Here is a 6,807-nt window from a genome sequence, read left to right as displayed (position 1 = left end):
AAGAAGTATTCAGGTATTTGTCTTCAATCTCATTAATTCTGTCTTCCATTGCATCAATTCTACTCCTTTGCCCTTCCAATGTGTTACCTATTTCTGACAATTTAGTACTAATCTTCTGGATTTCTATCTGTTGATTTAGAATCATTTCTAATTTTTCATTTATTTTGTCATTCTTTTCTTGTATTTTCTTCCAAAATTCTTCTAAGTTTTTTTTTCTGTGTTTTCCTTGGTCTGTCCCTCAATTCTTTGAAGATTCCTAAATATAATTCTTTTGAATTCCTTATCTGAGAGTTCCAATGCTGCTTCTTCCTCAGGGATGTGTTCTGGTTCTGTATCCTGCTCCCTTGTTTCTACCACTTTATCCTGCTTCTTTATGTGGACTGTGATGGTCTGTTGTCTCTGAGGCATTGTAACATTGTTGTATTTAGATCTCTGTTAACTGTTTGTGAAGAGCAGTCAAGTGTGATTCCGGCTGTTCTTGGGTTTTTTTTTTAATTATTATTATTATTGTTGGCCCATTGGTGGAGAAGGAGGTAGTGGCTCTAGCTTAGTAAGTGTAGTTGCAGGACATATGGGTGTAGTTGTGTCTTATGGGGACTGTTGTTGTCTCCCACTCAATTAGACACAAATTACAATTTAACAACCTTCAAAAAACTAAGAGCACATGGACAAAAAACACTCCATATAATCACACAGGAACTATAACCAAAAAAAAGATTAAGAGAAAAAGAAGAAGAAAAAACAAGGAAACCTGCAATATCTGGGGATAGGGCCTTAAGAGAAAAAAAGAAGAGAAGGAGAATAATGAAGAAAACATGGGAAAAATGCAAAAAGAAAAATAAGAAACCAGGTTAACTACAAGAAAAAAGGGGAAAAAAAACCTTAAAAAAAAAAAAAAAAAGTTTCAACCAGGAACAGGGAAATGAAAAAATGCTGAACACTAAGACCTGGGATGGGAAGATTAAGTATAATAGTAAAAAGGACAAAAATATTAATAATAAGGGTTGTTTTAAAACAGACAAATACAAACAAACTAATCACCAGGAAAAGAAAGCAAAAAAAGAAAAAAAATAAAAATAATAAAAGAGAGGGAAAAAAAAATCAGTGGAGGAATGGGCAGGGCACTCTGGCTCCGTCTTGAGCACACAGACTGTGATGGAGTTCCTGTGGGCCCAAAAGTTAAGTGGGAGTGGGGGATGGCTGCACCTCCATTCACCAAGCAGGTGTGTGGTATAAGAGTAAGAAGAGGAATGTGTACCTTTTCAGTCTCACAGGTCCGGAGTGTCCTTGGGGTTTCTGGAAAGTAGAAGTTGTCCTTGAGCCCCAGGAATCTGCAAGAGCACTGTCTCTTTAAATATCCAAAATAGTCAAGCTGCTTTTAGACTTTCAAAATGGTGGCACCTCCAGACCGGCAAAAGTTCACAGCTCACCCTGCCTTTCTCTTCACCTTCTCCGTTTATTCCCCAGCCACCGGAGCAGTCCTCTATGCAGTCGCTGGCTAGCAGGGCTGATTTTTAGGTTAATTCTTAAGTCCTACCAGCACTCATGAATCTCCAAGCTGTCTGTGCCATCAGGATCGCTCAGGATCTCTGCCAAACCGCAGCTCCATATGTCTCCTTTTTTGGTATTTTCACACAAATTCTTCTGCTAGTTGGGGTTTAGTCCACTTCTATATCCTTCCCTTCAAGGCTCAGGGGGCCAGGATTATTTTCTGTGTCTGTGTTAATTGGTTTCCCTTTTCTTTGTTGAGGAGGGTCTGTGCAGTTTTTCTGCCTAGTCCACCATCTTGCCAGAACTCCCCCTCAAAAACTTCTTAATGTTTATTTTATAAACTTTATCAAAATGATAATACTTAGTGATTAGTTTTATTTTGGATAGCAACATATTGTGTTATTTTAGTAAAATTAAAGAAAGAAATGTCTCTAACTTAATAATAGCTAAATAGGAAGCATGGAAAAATTTTGTTGTTTGTTTCTGTTGAGTCAACAATCCGTGGTGGCAGCTACTAACTGAAGGCTCAAACTGCTAACTCACTACTCTGCTCTACAGGTGAAAGATGGAGCAGTCTGTGTTTAAAGATTAATCCTTGAAATCCCCATGAGGCAGTTCTGCTCTGTCCTATAGGGTTGCCATGAGTTGGAATGGAAGTTGGAATGGATTTGATGGCAAAAGGTATTTTTTTTATTTAAACAGGTGTCAAGCCAGCTGTATCTGATGCTAATTTTATATATAAGAGAATGAAACGTTTAGCCAGTCCTGTGTCATTTTCATGATGTTCAATATATTTAAATCCATCATTGTACCTACTGTGTCAACCCTTATCATTGAATGTTTTACCTCCTTTTCTCTGAGATTAGTCTTCTAGATATTGATCTTCCCCAATAATTGTCTAGAATTTAGTCTTTCTTTATAATTGGAACTGATAATTCCTCTAATTGAGTTATTAAAATGGAACTAAAGACAGAGATATATATCTGATTGATCTTTTCATTAATCCAAACAAAGAAGCGTGAAAAAAGTTATCATCTTTTAGTGTTCATTAAACAGAATTATGGAATTCCAGAACACTTGATTATACTCCTGAGGAAACTGTTCATGGAACAGGAGGCTGTTGTTTGAACAGAACAAAGGGATACTGCATGATTTAAAATCAGGAAAGGAGAGTTTCAGTGTTTTATCCTTTCACCATACTTATCCAATCTGTATGCTGAGCAAATAGTCCAAGAAGCTGGACCTTATGAAGAAAAGTGTGGCATCAAGATTGGAGAAAGACTCATTAACAACGTGTGATATGCAGATGACACAACTTTACTTGCTGAAAGTGAGGATGACTTGAAGCATTTACTGATGAAGATTAAAGACTGTAGTCATCTTCACTACTAGTCAAATAAATAGCTTCACAATAAATGTGGAAAAGATTGAAGTTGTCAAACACTTCATATTACTTGGTTCTACAATCAACACCAATGGAAGCAACACTCAAGACCTCAAATGACGTATTGCATTGGGAAAACCTGCTGCAAAAGACCTCCTTCAAGTGCTGAAGAGCAAAGATGTTACCTTGAAGATTAAGGTGCACTTAACCCAAAGCCATGGTATTTTCAATCTCCTCTTATACATATGAGAGCTGGACAATGAATAAGGAATACCAAAGAAGAGTTGGTGATTTTGAGTTGTGGTGTTGTAGAAGAATGCTAAGAGTACCACAGTTTGCTAAAAGTACTAACAAATCTGTCCTGGAGGAAGTGCAGCCGGAATGCTCCTTGGAAGAGAGAATGGCCAGACTTCGTCTCACCTACTTTGGTCATGTTGTCAGAGGGAGCCATTCCCTGGATAAGGATATTGTGCTTTGTAAAGTGGAGGGTCAATGAAGAACAGGAAGTCTCTCAATGAAATGGATTGACACAGTGGCTGCAACAATGGGCTCAGATATAGCAAGGATCATGAGGCTGGCTTAGGACTGGGCAGTGTTTCATTCTACTGTGCATAAGGTCGTTATGAGTCAGAGACAAGTCTATGGGACCTAACAACAATAACAAAAAGAATATCAACTAGTTTTGAAAATTGAGTACCTCATTTTCTCTTGATGTGTTCTAAAAACCAAATATTTTCATGTTTGCTATCCAAAATGATCTTAGCACAAAACAAAACAAATAAACCCAAGATCAGCAAGTTGATACTGGTTCATAGTGACCCTACAGGATTTCCAAGACTGTTATGGAAGTAGACTGCCTTATCTTTCTCCTACAAAATGGCTGGTGGTTACAAACCACTGCCTTTTGGTTAGTAGTAGCATGTCTTAGCCGCTACATGACCAGAGATCCCTAAAACAAACATACAGAAAATCCTCTGTCTCTTCATATTTTCTACACCTAAAACAGACACTATCCCAATTAAATAAATCAATGGATAAACTTGATGGCAAGGGTGCTCAAATTTTAGAGTCAGTTTATTTGCCAGAAACATCTTATGGTAAGAAAATAAATACTCTAGCACAAACATAAAACTATAGAATTGTGATAAAAGCAAGAGGAATGGAAGATGACTCTAGAAAAAGCATATGAAAAATAGTGTAGACAAAAAGGAAAAAATGGAGAAGGATTAAGAATTAAAAATAATAATAATAATAATGTGAGAAAATGTCCCTCTCATGAAAAAGATTTTAGCTTTAAAAATTAAAAAAAAAAAAAAAATCCTGAAGAATGTGAGGATATATTTTAAATTTCTGGCAAAATTCTAAATTCTAATAGTAAAGAAAATAATCTTGCCACAATAATAGCAACAGCCAGTGAATGGAATATTTTGCTAAATTTCCTTTTGCCTTATTTTGCTTTCCAGTTGATTACTCCATTAACTAGTTACCTAAAGCCTAAGTCCATTTCTTCAAAATTTCATTGGTTAGACTTATATCCTATAATCTGTCTCAAAACGTTCAACACTTTATAGCAAAGATGATTCAACAGGCACCCAGGTATGAAGTTATCATGATTTTTTACCCCTTGCTTTTTCTTGCCAAAAGTGAAGATCCTCATGATTTATTTGTTTGAAGGACAATTGTTCTCATAACATGAGTTTGTGATAACAAACATCAGCTTGTCATCCACTCAGACTCATGAATCAAATCTCTTACGCTGTATCAAGCTTAATTAATAATTTCAAAGATATAATCATTCAAGAGGATGATGGCTGGAAATAGTAACTCTAGGTTCATTCTTCCTAAATTGGGCTTTCTCTAGGTCAGGTTGATAAATGAAATTTCTAAATTATGAGGTTATTACATTTTATATGGAAGAAAGTATTTTAGTCATCAAACATCTCTATTTCCTAATCTGACAGTTGCATGATTTATGTGATATTCCCAGAGAGTCATGCCACAATAATCCATCTATTCCAAGTTTAGTTGCCTTAAGTTATTCTAAACTTTCACATTTTGTGAAAGTGATTCATAGATAGACTCCATTTCTAGCAAAAATTACTTGGTTCATTTTCCAGGGGATTCATTATTAATATGATTAAAAAGGATTAGTTTAAATCAGTTGTCTTCTTTCTTTCCTGTAGAGCCCTTCATCTCTTACCCCTCCTACCCTCTAGAGCAATAGGAGAAAGAAGATTACAAACTAGCCCCATGGAACTTTACTTCCCAGTATTCAAAAGAAACCCATTATATATAATGTCAAGTGAGATATGTAACCAAAAACAAAAGTTGTTCATATTAATAAATCCAAGAACATAATTCACCATGTTCAAAATTGAAGAAGAAAGTTCATACAAATATTTTCATTAATGCAGAAAATTAACTTTTATAATTCAATTCACATTCATGATTTTTTTAAAAAAATCCATTATTCAAAGACACTATTTAACCATATATAATGATACATCTCCGTCTAGAAGTTAGTTTAGTTCTTAATGGAAACACACTTGAGACTTTCTCTTTAAAAGAAGGAACAAGACATAGATGCCCTAAGTTTCCACCACTATTTAATGTCATATGGGAATATTAGACAATTCACTTTATAAGGGAAAGAAATAAAAGCAGAATGATCAGAAAAGCAAATCAAAACACCAAACCCATTGCTGTCAACTGCTCTGTAAGACAGAAGAGAACTGCTTCATAGAGTTTCGGAGGCAGCACTCCACACAGAGGCAGACTGCCACGCCCTCCTCTTGTGGAGCAGCTAGTGCATTTGAATGGTTGACATTTTTGTTAGCATGAGAGTGCTCAATCACTGCACCAGTAAGGCTCAAATGTAATTTTATTACTATGTTCAAAGTTATGATTGTTTTATAAAACCCCAAAAATGAAAATAAATAACAAGACAAATCTAATACAAAGTTTATAAATCTCAGAAAAACAAAATTAATAAAGATCCAACAAAAAGTACAAGATATATTAGAACTGAAAACCCTATTTGTTACAGCAAAAATAAACAAAATATTGAGAAATAACAAGAATGTCTGTAACATATGTAAGGGGAAGTTATAAAAGGAAAAAAAAATATTAAAAGACACAAAAGTGAATTAAAAAAGTGGAACATATATGATATACTATGTTCTTGAATAAGAAGAGTCACCATGTTACAGCAATTGACTCTAAAATATTTAGAAATTTAGCAGACTCTTAAAAGAAATGCCATCTGATTTATTTTTTTTTATGAGCTAAAGAAGTTAATTATGATGTTTATTTGAGGAAATATAAAAGAAAGAATACTAAGGGGTAACCTGAAAAAAATAAATAAATAAGCAAGGAGGTTATCTATCTCAATAAATTACTCAGACATTTTTGAAATCTCTGTAAACAAAATTAGGAGCTCTGGTAGCATAGTGCTTAGGCACTTGACTGCTAACCAGAAGGCTTATGGTTCAAACCCACCAGCCACTCCTCGGAAGGAAGGATGGGCAATCTAACTCCGTAGTGATACTGCCTCGGAAACCCAAGGAGGGGTCGCTATGAGTCTTGACAGCACATAACAACAACAACAGCAACATAAACAAAATGGTATTAGGACATGAATACACAGTCCCAGGACAAGAATACACAGGTAAAACAAGGGAACAGAAAGGAAATTTCAGATATAAATTCACATGCAAATGAAAATGTTTTGGCTTCATAGACCTGTTCCCTTTTTTATTTTTATTTTTTTTTTAAAAGATGTTTTAAGAAAATATAATATGTAAGGTAACTCATCTGTCAGTTTGTCTTAATGTTTGACTTTCATATTGCTATGAGGCTGGAGGCTATACCACCAGTATTTCAAATACCAGTGGAGTCACCCATGGTGGACAGATTTCAGCAAAGCTTCCAGA

The sequence above is a fragment of the Orycteropus afer genome, unplaced genomic scaffold (assembly GCF_000298275.1).
Source record: "Orycteropus afer afer isolate SDZICR_OR568_19922 unplaced genomic scaffold, OryAfe1.0 scaffold00091, whole genome shotgun sequence".
Taxonomy (NCBI): Eukaryota; Metazoa; Chordata; class Mammalia; order Tubulidentata; family Orycteropodidae; genus Orycteropus; species Orycteropus afer.
This window is presented reverse-complemented; position numbering follows the sequence as displayed.